General features: G+C 37.0%; 3 non-coding genes across 3 annotated transcripts; all 3 read left to right on the top strand.

Moving 5' to 3' along the window:
- The first annotated feature begins 3,069 nt into the window (after nt 1-3,069).
- TRNAP-UGG (transfer RNA proline (anticodon UGG)) lies at nt 3,070-3,141 on the top strand. Its single transcript has one exon. It is a non-coding gene; the product is annotated as a tRNA-Pro (tRNA).
- A 2,495-nt stretch (nt 3,142-5,636) lies between these two features.
- Nucleotides 5,637-5,708, top strand: TRNAP-UGG (transfer RNA proline (anticodon UGG)). The gene has a single exon. It is a non-coding gene; the product is annotated as a tRNA-Pro (tRNA).
- Nucleotides 5,709-14,118: 8,410 nt separating this feature from the next.
- On the top strand, nt 14,119-14,190 carry TRNAP-UGG (transfer RNA proline (anticodon UGG)). Its single transcript has one exon. It is a non-coding gene; the product is annotated as a tRNA-Pro (tRNA).
- The last annotated feature ends 555 nt before the right edge of the window (nt 14,191-14,745 follow it).

Here is a 14,745-nt window from a genome sequence, read left to right as displayed (position 1 = left end):
GAGATTCGAACTCAGGATCTCCTGTTTACTAGACAGGCGCTTTAACCATCTAAGCCACAGCACCTAATGTATCATTGATGTTGCCATGTCGAAAAATCATTGCATTTAAAAATATGAAAATTTCATTTCAAAAAGGATATAAAATGTAAAACTTTGAAACATATCACTAATAGAACATGATATGAGTGCAAAGGTAAAATATCAGGTGCATTATTCCATATCCCTATAGCTGAGCAACAGCTACTACAAACTATCTGCTGACAATGCCCAGCATAGAGTACAACAGCGTCTGTTTCCACAAATTTAATTTGTTGGTCTGCATATAATTACAGAAAGCTGCTTTATATCTTTGGACTACAAGACTGCAAACCTAGTCCTTTTTAAGTAGTTAACTTCATGTGAAGGATATTAAACACAGGAAAGACTCATTTTTGATTTTCTTTTTTGATTATACTTTCCTAGACATATAAAACCATTTGTTTACCTATAATAATGTGGCTCGTTGGTCTAGGGGTATGATTCTCGCTTTGGGTGCGAGAGGTTCCGGGTTCAAATTCCGGACGAGCCCATGTTTTAAATACTCTTCACCATGTATAGAATATGTTCTTTCTAAGATACATTAGCAACGCTAGATCTACTGAAAGGATATCAAAGTACGAAAACATATAGTACTCAGAGGAAAGAAGACAAAACTGATGTGGCTATTAAAGCTTAGTAAAATTCTCTGGCCAATTAGAATATCATGTTTTCTGGAAAAGATACACTAACAGACACTTTTAAGATTTATTCTAAGCAACTTGTACCTACTGGACAGGCAATTTAACCAACAAAATCAAAGCAGCAACACAGAATTCATCCCAAAACATAGGGTTGCTCCACAGAACTAATTCCTACATTTTGCTCATTAATAATAGAATTTATGAACCCATGGATTGAATTTGATGGGACAAATTCCTCATGCTGCCCATTCTGGTGTATATTTTAGTGATAACTGTGTTTCTTTAGGTGAGGAAATTGCTTTAGGCAATTCTTTTTTTCGGTACACATCATAGAATAAACATCAAACTCTTAGTGCTCTGATTTGTTTAAAGATGTAGTCTAGTCCAAAACAAACTTTCATTATTCAGATAGGGCATGTCATTTTAAATAATCTTCCAATGTTCCAAGTAAATTTTCCAATTTACTTTGATCACCAATTTTGCTTTGTTCTTTTGGTATTCTTAGTTGAAAGCTAAATCTAGGAGGTTCATATGCTAATTTCTAAGCCCTTGAAGGCCACCTCTTAGCTCAGGGCAATTTGACAGTTTTTCACCACTAGAGGGTGTTAGTTCATGTGTTTCATATAGATAACACTGTGCTCACGCACGTGGAGTTACTATGAGCCAGCACTGATTGGCTAAAATGCAAGTCTGTCAAAAGAACTGAAATAAGGGGGCAGTTTACAGAGGCTTAGATACAAGGTAATCCCAGAGTTAAAAAGTGTAATTATATTATTGTGTTGGTTATGCAAAACTAGGGAATGGGTAATAAAGGGATTACCTATCTTTTAAAACAATAAATATTCTGGTGTAGACTGTCCCTTTAACGTCAGGATTAAGGGTAAAAGAGCATTACACAACAGTTTTAGACCCTATATTTGAAGAATGATCTCTCTGCGGGCAGGGATTCCATGTTAAAACCTTTGCAGCCTTGCTTTTCTTCACTACCCTGAGACCTTTGAAACCTAGGTTTTCATGATAGTCTGTTTGGTAAAGATGTGGTATGCAATTATCTAAGTGTTCAAGGCAGTTGATATTTTTTATCTCATTCTGATAGCTATTTTTTCTGCGACGAACTGTGCTCCCTGTTGACCCCAAATCATGCCAGTATGCAATCTGGCAACACTTGTACTGTCTTCACAGGACGGTTTGCATCAGATCATCAGATTAGCAGTGTTCAACTTGAGATATATCAATTGCAAACGCATTGGAATTCCAAAAACACAGTTTTGTGGTATCAACAAAAGACTGTGATGTAGATCTTTTCCCAGAACCTGTGATCTTCCTTTGCTCTAGATGCCTTGGTGATATCTTGGAGGATCGCACAGGAGTTGAGCTTTCTTCAGATTACTGTTCTGCCTCAAGTTCTAAAAGAAGATAAGCATAAAATGTTTCTTCTGACTCTAGCCTGGCCAAGATGGAGATGGTTTCAAGATGCAGTTCTTCTTGAAGGGTAGGCTGACTTTTGTCTCCCCCATTTCAATTACCTTCTGCCCCAGGTTAGTTTTGTTTCCATGAGTTGAACATGCTTGCACTGACAGCCTGGATGCAGAGACTTTTTTCTTTCTGAAGAACAATTAGCTTCATGTGATCTTTCTCTCTGTTGTATGTCCTGAGCTGTATGGGAATGGAATGCTTTTTACCAGGTGTTGGCCAATGTTGGCTAATTATTTGAAAAGAAAGCTGCTTGCTACATTTTCTTATCTATTTTCTGAATTCTTTCAAGAGGACACTCTTTTTATTTTATCAACACTATGATGAGTTGACACAAAGGTGTGATATTACTAAAGAAAAGGCATTACACAAGGCACTGCTGAGATTCGAACTCAGGATCTCCTGTTTACTAGACAGGCGCTTTAACCATCTAAGCCACAGCACCTAATGTATCATTGATGTTGCCATGTCGAAAAATCATTGCATTTAAAAATATGAAAATTTCATTTCAAAAAGGATATAAAATGTAAAACTTTGAAACATATCACTAATAGAACATGATATGAGTGCAAAGGTAAAATATCAGGTGCATTATTCCATATCCCTATAGCTGAGCAACAGCTACTACAAACTATCTGCTGACAATGCCCAGCATAGAGTACAACAGCGTCTGTTTCCACAAATTTAATTTGTTGGTCTGCATATAATTACAGAAAGCTGCTTTATATCTTTGGACTACAAGACTGCAAACCTAGTCCTTTTTAAGTAGTTAACTTCATGTGAAGGATATTAAACACAGGAAAGACTCATTTTTGATTTTCCTTTTTGTTTATACTTTCCCAGACATATAAAACCATTTGTTTACCTATAATAATGTGGCTCGTTGGTCTAGGGGTATGATTCTCGCTTTGGGTGCGAGAGGTTCCGGGTTCAAATCCCGGACGAGCCCAAGTTTTAAAAGACCATGTATAGAATATGTTCTTTCTAAGATACATTAGCAACGCTAGATCTACTGAAAGGATATCAAAGTACGAAAACATATAGTACTCAGAGGAAAGAAGACAAAACTGATGTGGCTATTAAAGCTTAGTAAAATTCTCTGGCCAATTAGAATATCATGTTTTCTGGAAAAGATACACTAACAGACACTTTTAAGATTTATTCTAAGCAACTTGTACCTACTGGACAGGCAATTTAACCAACAAAATCAAAGCAGCAACACAGAATTCATCCCAAAACATAGGGTTGCTCCACAGAACTAATTCCTACATTTTGCTCATTAATAATAGAATTTATGAACCCATGGATTGAATTTGATGGGACAAATTCCTCATGCTGCCCATTCTGGTGTATATTTTAGTGATAACTGTGTTTCTTTAGGTGAGGAAATTGCTTTAGGCAATTCTTTTTTTCGGTACACATCATAGAATAAACATCAAACTCTTAGTGCTCTGATTTGTTTAAAGATGCAGTCTAGTCCAAAGCAAACTTTCATTATTCAAATAGGGCATGTCATTTTAAACAATCTTCCAATGTTCCAAGTAAATTTTCCATTTTACTTTGATCACCAATTTTGCTTTGTTCTTTTGGTATTCTTAGTTGAAAGCTAAATCTAGGAGGTTCATATGCTAATTTCTAAGCCCTTGAAGGCCACCTCTTAGCTCAGGGCAATTTGACAGTTTTTCACCACTAGAGGGTGTTAGTTCATGTGTTTCATATAGATAACACTGTGCTCACGCACGTGGAGTTACTATGAGCCAGCACTGATTGGCTAAAATGCAAGTCTGTCAAAAGAAATGAAATAAGGGGGCAGTTTACAGAGGCTTAGATACAAGGTAATCCCAGAGTTAAAAAGTGTAATTATATTATTGTGTTTGTTATGCAAAACTAGGGAATGGGTAATAAAGGGATTATCTATCTTTTAAAACAATAAATATTCTGGTGTAGACTGTCCCTTTAACGTCAGGATTAAGGGTAAAAGAGCATTACACAACAGTTTTAGACCCTATATTTGAAGAATGATCTCTCTGCGGGCAGGGATTCCATGTTAAAACCTTTGCAGCCTTGCTTTTCTTCACTACCCTGAGACCTTTGAAACCTAGGTTTTCATGATAGTCTGTTTGGTAAAGATGTGGTATGCAATTATCTAAGTGTTCAAGGCAGTTGATATTTTTTATATCATTCTGATAGCTATTTTTTCTGCGAGGAACTGTGCTCCCTGTTGACCCCAAATCATGCCAGTATGCAATCTGGCAACACTTGTACTGTCTTCACAGGACGGTTTGCATCAGATCATCAGATTAGCAGTGTTCAACTTGAGATATATCAATTACAAACGCATTGGAATTCCAAAAACACAGTTTTGTGGTATAAACAAAAGACTGTGATGTAGATCTTTTCCCAGAACCTGTGATCTTCCTTTGCTCTAGATGCCTTGGTGATATCTTGGAGGATCGCACAGGAGTTGAGCTTTCTTCAGATTACTGTTCTGCCTCAAGTTCTAAAAGAAGATAAGCATAAAATGTTTCTTCTGACTCCAGCCTGGCCAAGATGGAGATGGTTTCAAGATGCAGTTCTTCTTGAAGGGTAGGCTGACTTTTGTCTCCCCCATTTCAATTACCTTCTGCCCCAGGTTAGTTTTGCTTCCATGAGTTGAACATGCTTGCACTGACAGCCTGGATGCAGAGACTTTTTTCTTTCTGAAGAACAATTAGCTTTATGTGATCTTTCTCTCTGTTGTATGTCCTGAGCTGTTTGGGAATGGAATGCTTTTTACCAGGTGTTGGCCAATGTTGGATAATTATTTGAAAAGAAAGCTGCTTGCTACATTTTCTTATCTATTTTCTGAATTCTTTCAAGAGGACACTCTTTTTATTTTATCAACACTATGATGAGTTGACACAAAGGTGTGATATTACTAAAGAAAAGGCATTACACAAGGCACTGCTGAGATTCGAACTCAGGATCTCCTGTTTACTAGACAGGCGCTTTAACCATCTAAGCCACAGCACCTAATGTATCATTGATGTTGCCATGTCGAAAAATCATTGCATTTAAAAATATGAAAATTTCATTTCAAAAAGGATATAAAATGTAAAACTTTGAAACATATCACTAATAGAACATGATATGAGTGCAAAGGTAAAATATCAGGTGCATTATTCCATATCCCTATAGCTGAGCAACAGCTACTACAAACTATCTGCTGACAATGCTCAGCATAGAGTACAACAGCGTCTGTTTCCACAAATTTAATTTGTTGGTCTGCATATAATTACAGAAAGCTGCTTTATATCTTTGGACTACAAGACTGCAAACCTAGTCCTTTTTACGTAGTTAACTTCATGTGAAGGATATTAAACACAGGAAAGACTCATTTTTTATTTTACTTTTTGATTATACTTTCCCAGACATATAAAACCATTTGTTTACCTATAATAATGTGGCTCGTTGGTCTAGGGGTATGATTCTCGCTTTGGGTGCGAGAGGTCCCGGGTTCAAATCCCGGACGAGCCCATGTTTTAAATACTCTTCACCATGTATAGAATATGTTCTTTCTAAGATACATTAGCAACGCTAGATCTACTGAAAGGATATCAAAGTACGAAAACATATAGTACTCAGAGGAAAGAAGACAAAACTGATGTGGCTATTAAAGCTTAGTAAAATTCTCTGGCCAATTAGAATATCATGTTTTCTGGAAAAGATACACTAACAGACACTTTTAAGATTTATTCTAAGCAACTTGTACCTACTGGACAGGCAATTTAACCAACAAAATCAAAGCAGCAACACAGAATTCATCCCAAAACATAGGGTTGCTCCACAGAACTAATTCCTACATTTTGCTCATTAATAATAGAATTTATGAACCCATGGATTGAATTTGATGGGACAAATTCCTCATGCTGCCCATTCTGGTGTATATTTTAGTGATAACTGTGTTTCTTTAGGTGAGGAAATTGCTTTAGGCAATTCTTTTTTTCGGTACACATCATAAAATAAACATCAAACTCTTAGTGTTCTGATTTGTTTAAAGATGCAGTCTAGGGGGGCGGAGCCAACTGCCAAAGAGATCAGTCGCACATAGCAAGAGCTCCTGAACACTTTTTGTTTAAAATGGCATTTTTTGCCTCAAAACCATGTTATTTTACGATTTTAGCAGATAGCCTAGTTAATACTGATGACTAACAAGCAAAGGCATTCATATGGAGCGTTGATACAGAAAGAAAAGACCCTGAAATCTATGCTACATAGCTTACAGCAGAGGCGCGAATCGCCATCTTGGCATACAAACGCTCTTTTCAACTGACTATCTTGTGACAACACTGTCGACTGATAACTCGGATTCACTTGTGATATGGCTGTAACACCATAGTTATAGTCAGCCTGTTACAACTCGCACCAGCTGGACTTAAAGTTCACACAATAGGAGATCTCAACTACCCGCACAGCATAATGGAGGCTTTGAACAGATGGGAGTCTGAGATGACACGACTCTTGGCTGCACATTTTGGAGAACTAAAACGGGACTTGGAGATTGTCTTTGAAAAGCTGAATAAACTCCTACCAAGTCAGATACCGATCACGGATCCTTCAAGTCCTGATGATCACATTTTCTTACTGAGCATGGATGTATACGCTACAGAGGAACTGCCTGTTAAACAGAGAGACGTACATGCTGGGATGTTTATGCAAGTCCCTACAGAACCGCCTGACAGTCTGTATGGACAGCAGCTGGATAATGTCGGTCTAGTGGCTGATCTGTCATCTTTTCTATGTACCCCAGGCACGCACTTGCACACTCCAAACATTGCCCAAACTAGCAAGACAACGGTTGTGTTCCGGGAGCAAGACCGGAGCCATTCACAGACAAAGAAGAATAAACCAGCAAACATAACTTGGGAGCGCAATAACAGTGAGCGACAAGGAGTCAGGAGGAATGCTTGTCTTACAGATATCGGGGCCAAACGCAAGAAAACACGAAAGACTGTATTTACTGGGAAACCGGCTCAGAACAGCTGGGACTTTCTAAGCGCAATCGAAGCAGTCTGGCCTGTGATGATACTCCCTACGCTGCCTAGTTTCAAATCTGGCATTGGTTGAAGACTCTACCTGTTCCTACCGACACTGGACATTTAAGGACCAGGTTTGGAGAACTGCCCATCAAACTTTGATAGAGTCTTTGATTGCCTGATGATCTGTGTTTGCCCGTGCTCACTGTCGGCCTAAGTGCCGGGACTAACGCATCTAAAGTATAGTATTTGTTTTGCTCTCCAGCTCATCATAGTTATGAGATCACAACAAATGAGCTTTGATGTTTCTCTTTATAATTATTATGCTAATTTTCATGTATGTACAAATTCCAAGTGTTCATGTTTGTTTATATATAGTTCTGCGCAACAGATATCTGCTATGTTGTTTACTGTTCTAGCCATCTCACATATAATATTTTCTATACCTACATAATATGTTAATCTGAGTCTATAATTTAGATATAGTTTTATATCCCATGGTAATATTCTTTATATACAATCTGTCCTAATTGTTGTGTCCCTATTGTTTTGAGTGCTTATACCAGTCTATTTATTAAAACTGTCTACTCAGGTCCCATAATATCAATATATAGATAGGACATTTCTTATCAGATTTAGGGACTAGGTAGGAATCAACACTCCAAGGTTGTTCCTAGAATACCTAAATATAGGCCCTACTACCCAAGGAAGACTCTGGAAAGAAGCGCTGTCACTGCATGACATCTCAGGGGTTGTTATTTTACATAGTTCACTGGAACCTTTTCATTAACCCTCAAGACCCATAGCACTCCCTTCTCTAGATATGGCTATATATACCCTGGCAAATTTTGACGGCTTACAGTGTCCTTACTACAACTGACTTAAATTTACCCTAACTACTGATATATATCCAGCCCTTATTTTAGCTCACTATAGGTTTGCACTTTTGAGGGTTATATAGCTTTCTAAATGCAGATTCTCCTCTTTAAGAGGCTATGTATGTACATGACCAAACTCTACCTATACTGACTTACCACTATAATAGCATCTTATATTTTCAGAATAATGGTGTTCTTGATTCTATTACCACTGTAAGATTGCTGAGCTGCTGATGAAGTCTACATTATTTATTATACTTAGCATATCTATCTTCCTATACTTCGTATTGCGGTATATATGTGTGTAAAGTAGGAGGCACTTACTTACCTTAAGTATTAACACGCTACCCAACCCATGGCACCTATACACCAGGCACTATATATGTCTTGGCAAAATCTGCCTATTTAAAGTATTGATACTACTGCAGATCTATACGTAGGGGTTTATGCTTTCACCTTCACATACTTCATTTAATTTATATAGCTCAAGACATATGTAGATGTTGTTCATTATCTAAAAGTATACTTGCGCTCATAGTAGGGGCACTACCAACAACTTCTTATGTACCCCGATTTCATAAAGGTCTTACACAATAATGCCCTACTAGGGGAAAACCCCAGCTTTTGTTACTCACCTATATGATACGCGATATCTGTATATTTATCCTTCGTACCATTTCGCTATGAACACTTATGTTCCTATTGGAGATTTTCTCTATTGTATTATATTATATTGCATCATATCTATGCATGTCCCCCTAGCAGTCCCCCTAGCACTCTACGACTATTAACCCATGTGTATGTGATAGTTAGTATTGCACTCAGGTTATAGCCACATGCAGTTTAGGCTACATGCATAGTATGCTTTTGGTTAAATTTAATCACTGTTATATCTTACATGTCAGTTTCGCTCTATATCCCATCCCACATGTTATATAACGATAAATAAGTGACCATGTTCATTAACATTTCTATGGTCTCTCGCCCCCCCACAGTAGTTGACCATAGCTATTTATATTGCTATTGTTTCTATTTCCATCAAATAATATAAGTATGCTATAATATTGTTATACAGACATATTACCTGTATAAGCGGTGCTTACCCGCTGACAATTTCCTAATTCCCCCCTTGCTTTTTATGGAGCTCTTGACATTATGACCCTGACTTTAACAATAAGTACAAATTAGTTCAGTATAAAATGGGTCTATATGGTAGCTACAGTGCTCTCTCAGAGTGCCTTTTTAACATTATGGCCTGGAATAATAGCTACCCATATTATTATATAAAAACATAAAATGAGGTTTTCAGATGTATCTTGGCATTCATTATATATATTTTATTTCTTTATTTTTTGCCTGTTATATTGTTATTATGACAATCATTGCTATGTTTTGAAACATGTATATGCCATAGTTTTATTTTTGTTGTCAATATGAAAAACCCTCAATAAAAAATTATTCAAAAAAAAAAAAAAAAAAAAAAGATGCAGTCTAGTCCAAAACAAACTTTCATTATTCAGATAGGGCATGTCATTTTAAACAATCTTCCAATGTTCCAAGTAAATTTTCCAATTTACTTTGATCACCAATTTTGCTTTGTTCTTTTGGTATTCTTAGTTGAAAGCTAAATCTAGGAGGTTCATATGCTAATTTCTAAGCGCTTGAAGGCCACCTCTTAGCTCAGGGCAATTTGACAGTTTTTCACCACTAGAGGGTGTTAGTTCATGTGTTTCATATAGATAACACTGTGCTCACGCACGTGGAGTTACTATGAGCCAGCACTGATTGGCTAAAATGCAAGTCTGTCAAAAGAACTGAAATAAGGGGGCAGTTTACAGAGGCTTAGATACAAGGTAATCCCAGAGTTAAAAAGTGTAATTATATTATTGTGTTGGTTATGCAAAACTAGGGAATGGGTAATAAAGGGATTACCTATCTTTTAAAACAATAAATATTCTGGTGTAGACTGTCCCTTTAACGTCAGGATTAAGGGTAAAAGAGCATTACACAACAGTTTTAGACCCTATATTTGAAGAATGATCTCTCTGCGGGCAGGGATTCCATGTTAAAACCTTTGCAGCCTTGCTTTTCTTCACTACCCTGAGACCTTTGAAACCTAGGTTTTCATGATAGTCTGTTTGGTAAAGATGTGGTATGCAATTATCTAAGTGTTCAAGGCAGTTGATATTTTTTATATCATTCTGATAGCTATTTTTTCTGCGAGGAACTGTGCTCCCTGTTGACCCCAAATCATGCCAGTATGCAATCTGGCAACACTTGTACTGTCTTCACAGGACGGTTTGCATCAGATCATCAGATTAGCAGTGTTCAACTTGAGATATATCAATTGCAAACGCATTGGAATTCCAAAAACACAGTTTTGTGGTATCAACAAAAGACTGTGATGTAGATCTTTTCCCAGAACCTGTGATCTTCCTTTGCTCTAGATGCCTTGGTGATCTCTTGGAGGATCGCACAGGAGTTGAGCTTTCTTCAGATTACTGTTCTGCCTCAAGTTCTAAAAGAAGATAAGCATAAAATGTTTCTTCTGACTCCAGCCTGGCCAAGATGGAGATGGTTTCAAGATGCAGTTCTTCTTGAAGGGTAGGCTGACTTTTGTCTCCCCCATTTCAATTACCTTCTGCCCCAGGTTAGTTTTGTTTCCATGAGTTGAACATGCTTGCACTGACAGCCTGGATGCAGACTTTTTTCTTTCTGAAGAACAATTAGCTTTATGTGATCTTTCTCTCTGTTGTATGTCCTGAGCTGTTTGGGAATGGAATGCTTTTTACCAGGTGTTGGCCAATGTTGGCTAATTATTTGAAAAGAAAGCTGCTTGCTACATTTTCTTATCTATTTTCTGAATTCTTTCAAGAGGACACTCTTTTTATTTTATCAACACTATGATGAGTTGACACAAAGGTGTGATATTACTAAAGAAAAGGCATTACACAAGGCACTGCTGAGATTCGAACTCAGGATCTCCTGTTTACTAGACAGGCGCTTTAACCATCTAAGCCACAGCACCTAATGTATCATTGATGTTGCCATGTCGAAAAATCATTGCATTTAAAAATATGAAAATTTCATTTCAAAAAGGATATAAAATGTAAAACTTTGAAACATATCACTAATAGAACATGATATGAGTGCAAAGGTAAAATATCAGGTGCATTATTCCATATCCCTATAGCTGAGCAACAGCTACTACAAACTATCTGCTGACAATGCCCAGCATAGAGTACAACAGCGTCTGTTTCCACAAATTTAATTTGTTGGTCTGCATATAATTACAGAAAGCTGCTTTATATCTTTGGACTACAAGACTGCAAACCTAGTCCTTTTTAAGTAGTTAACTTCATGTGAAGGATATTAAACACAGGAAAGACTCATTTTTGATTTTCCTTTTTGATTATACTTTCCCAGACATATTAAACCATTTGTTTACCTATAATAATGTGGCTCGTTGGTCTAGGGGTATGATTCTCGCTTTGGGTGCGAGAGGTCCTGGGTTCAAATCCCTGACGAGCCCATGTTTTAAATACTCTTCACCATGTATAGAATATGTTCTTTCTAAGATACATTAGCAACGCTAGATCTACTGAAAGGATATCAAAGTACGAAAACATATAGTACTCAGAGGAAAGAAGACAAAACTGATGTGGCTATTAAAGCTTAGTAAAATTCTCTGGCCAATTAGAATATCATGTTTTCTGGAAAAGATACACTAACAGACACTTTTAAGATTTATTCTAAGCAACTTGTACCTACTGGACAGGCAATTTAACCAACAAAATCAAAGCAGCAACACAGAATTCATCCCAAAACATAGGGTTGCTCCACAGAACTAATTCCTACATTTTGCTCATTAATAATAGAATTTATGAACCCATGGATTGAATTTGATGGGACAAATTACTCATGCTGCCTATTCTGGTGTATATTTTAGTGATAACTGTGTTTCTTTAGGTGAGGAAATTGCTTTAGGCAATTCTTTTTTTCGGTACACATCATAGAATAAACATCAAACTCTTAGTGCTCTGATTTGTTTAAAGATGCAGTCTAGTCCAAAACAAACTTTCATTATTCAGATAGGGCATGTCATTTTAAACAATCTTCCAATGTTCCAAGTAAATTTTCCATTTTACTTTGATCACCAATTTTGCTTTGTTCTTTTGGTATTCTTAGTTGAAAGCTAAATCTAGGAGGTTCATATGCTAATTTCTAAGCCCTTGAAGGCCACCTCTTAGCTCAGGGCAATTTGACAGTTTTTCACCACTAGAGGGTGTTAGTTCATGTGTTTCATATAGATAACACTGTGCTCACGCACGTGGAGTTACTATGAGCCAGCACTGATTGGCTAAGATGCAAGTCTGTCAAAAGAACTGAAATAAGGGGGCAGTTTACAGAGGCTTAGATACAAGGTAATCCAAGAGTTAAAAAGTGTAATTATATTATTGTGTTGGTTATGCAAAACTAGGGAATGGGTAATAAAGGGATTACCTATCTTTTAAAACAATAAATATTCTGGTGTAGACTGTCCCTTTAACGTCAGGATTAAGGGTAAAAGAGCATTACACAACAGTTTTAGACCCTATATTTGAAGAATGATCTCTCTACGGGCAGGGATTCCATGTTAAAACCTTTGCAGCCTTGCTTTTCTTCACTACCCTGAGACCTTTGAAACCTAGGTTTTCATGATAGTCTGTTTGGTAAAGATGTGGTATGCAATTATCTAAGTGTTCAAGGCAGTTGATATTTTTTATATCATTCTGATAGCTATTTTTACTGCGAGGAACTGTGCTCCCTGTTGACCCCAAATCATGCCAGTATGCAATCTGGCAACACTTGTACTGTCTTCACAGGACGGTTTGCATCAGATCATCAGATTAGAAGTGTTCAACTTGAGATATATCAATTGCAAACGCATTGGAATTCCAAAAACACAGTTTTGTGGTATCAACAAAAGACTGTGATGTAGATCTTTTCCCAGAACCTGTGATCTTCCTTTGCTCTAGATGCCTTGGTGATATCTTGGAGGATCGCACAGGAGTTGAGCTTTCTTCAGATTACTGTTCTGCCTCAAGTTCTAAAAGAAGATAAGCATAAAATGTTTCTTCTGACTCCAGCCTGGCCAAGATGGAGATGGTTTCAAGATGCAGTTCTTCTTGAAGGGTAGGCTGACTTTTGTCTCCCCCATTTCAATTACCTTCTGCCCCAGGTTAGTTTTGTTTCCATGAGTTGAACATGCTTGCACTGACAGCCTGGATGCAGAGACTTTTTTCTTTCTGAAGAACAATTAGCTTTATGTGATCTTTCTCTCTGTTGTATGTCCTGAGCTGTTTGGGAATGGAATGCTTTTTACCAGGTGTTGGCCAATGTTGGCTAATTATTTGAAAAGAAAGTTGCTTGCTACATTTTCTTATCTATTTTCTGAATTCTTTCAAGAGGACACTCTTTTTATTTTATCAACACTATGATGAGTTGACACAAAGGTGTGATATTACTAAAGAAAAGGCATTACACAAGGCACTGCTGAGATTCGAACTCAGGATCTCCTGTTTACTAGACAGGCGCTTTAACCATCTAAGCCACAGCACCTAATGTATCATTGATGTTGCCATGTCGAAAAATCATTGCATTTAAAAATATGAAAATTTCATTTCAAAAAGGATATAAAATGTAAAACTTTGAAACATATCACTAATAGAACATGATATGAGTGCAAAGGTAAAATATCAGGTGCATTATTCCATATCCCTAAAGCTGAGCAACAGCTACTACAAACTATCTGCTGACAATGCTCAGCATAGAGTACAACAGCGTCTGTTTCCACAAATTTAATTTGTTGGTCTGCATATAATTACAGAAAGCTGCTTTATATCTTTGGACTACAAGACTGCAAACCTAGTCCTTTTTAAGTAGTTAACTTCATGTGAAGGATATTAAACACAGGAAAGACTCATTTTTTATTTTCCTTTTTGATTATACTTTCCCAGACATAAAAAACCATTTGTTTACCTATAATAATGTGGCTCGTTGGTCTAGGGGTATGATTCTCGCTTTGGGTGCGAGAGATCCCGGGTTCAAATCCCGGACGAGCCCATGTTTTAAATACTCTTCACCATGTATAGAATATGTTCTTTCTAAGATACATTAGCAACGCTAGATCTACTGAAAGGATATCAAAGTACGAAAACATATAGTACTCAGAGGAAAGAAGACAAAACTGATGTGGCTATTAAAGCTTAGTAATATTCTCTGGCCAATTAGAATATCATGTTTTCTGGAAAAGATACACTAACAGACACTTTTAAGATTTATTCTAAGCAACTTGTACCTACCGGACAGGCAATTTAACCAACAAAATCAAAGCAGCAACACAGAATTCATCCCAAAACATAGGGTTGCTCCACAGAACTAATTCCTACATTTTGCTCATTAATAATAGAATTTATGAACCCATGGATTGAATTTGATGGGACAAATTCCTCATGCTGCCCATTCTGGTGTATATTTTAGTGATAACTGTGTTTCTTTAGGTGAGGAAATTCTTTTTTTCGGTACACATCATAGAATAAACATCAAACTCTTAGTGCTCTGATTTGTTTAAAGATGCAGTCTAGGGGGGCGGAGCCAACTGCCAAAGAGATCAGTCGC

This window comes from Bombina bombina, unplaced genomic scaffold (assembly GCF_027579735.1).
Source record: "Bombina bombina isolate aBomBom1 unplaced genomic scaffold, aBomBom1.pri scaffold_1643, whole genome shotgun sequence".
Taxonomy (NCBI): Eukaryota; Metazoa; Chordata; class Amphibia; order Anura; family Bombinatoridae; genus Bombina; species Bombina bombina.
The sequence above is the reverse complement of the archived record's forward strand: the minus strand, read 5'-3'. Positions and strand labels throughout refer to the sequence as shown.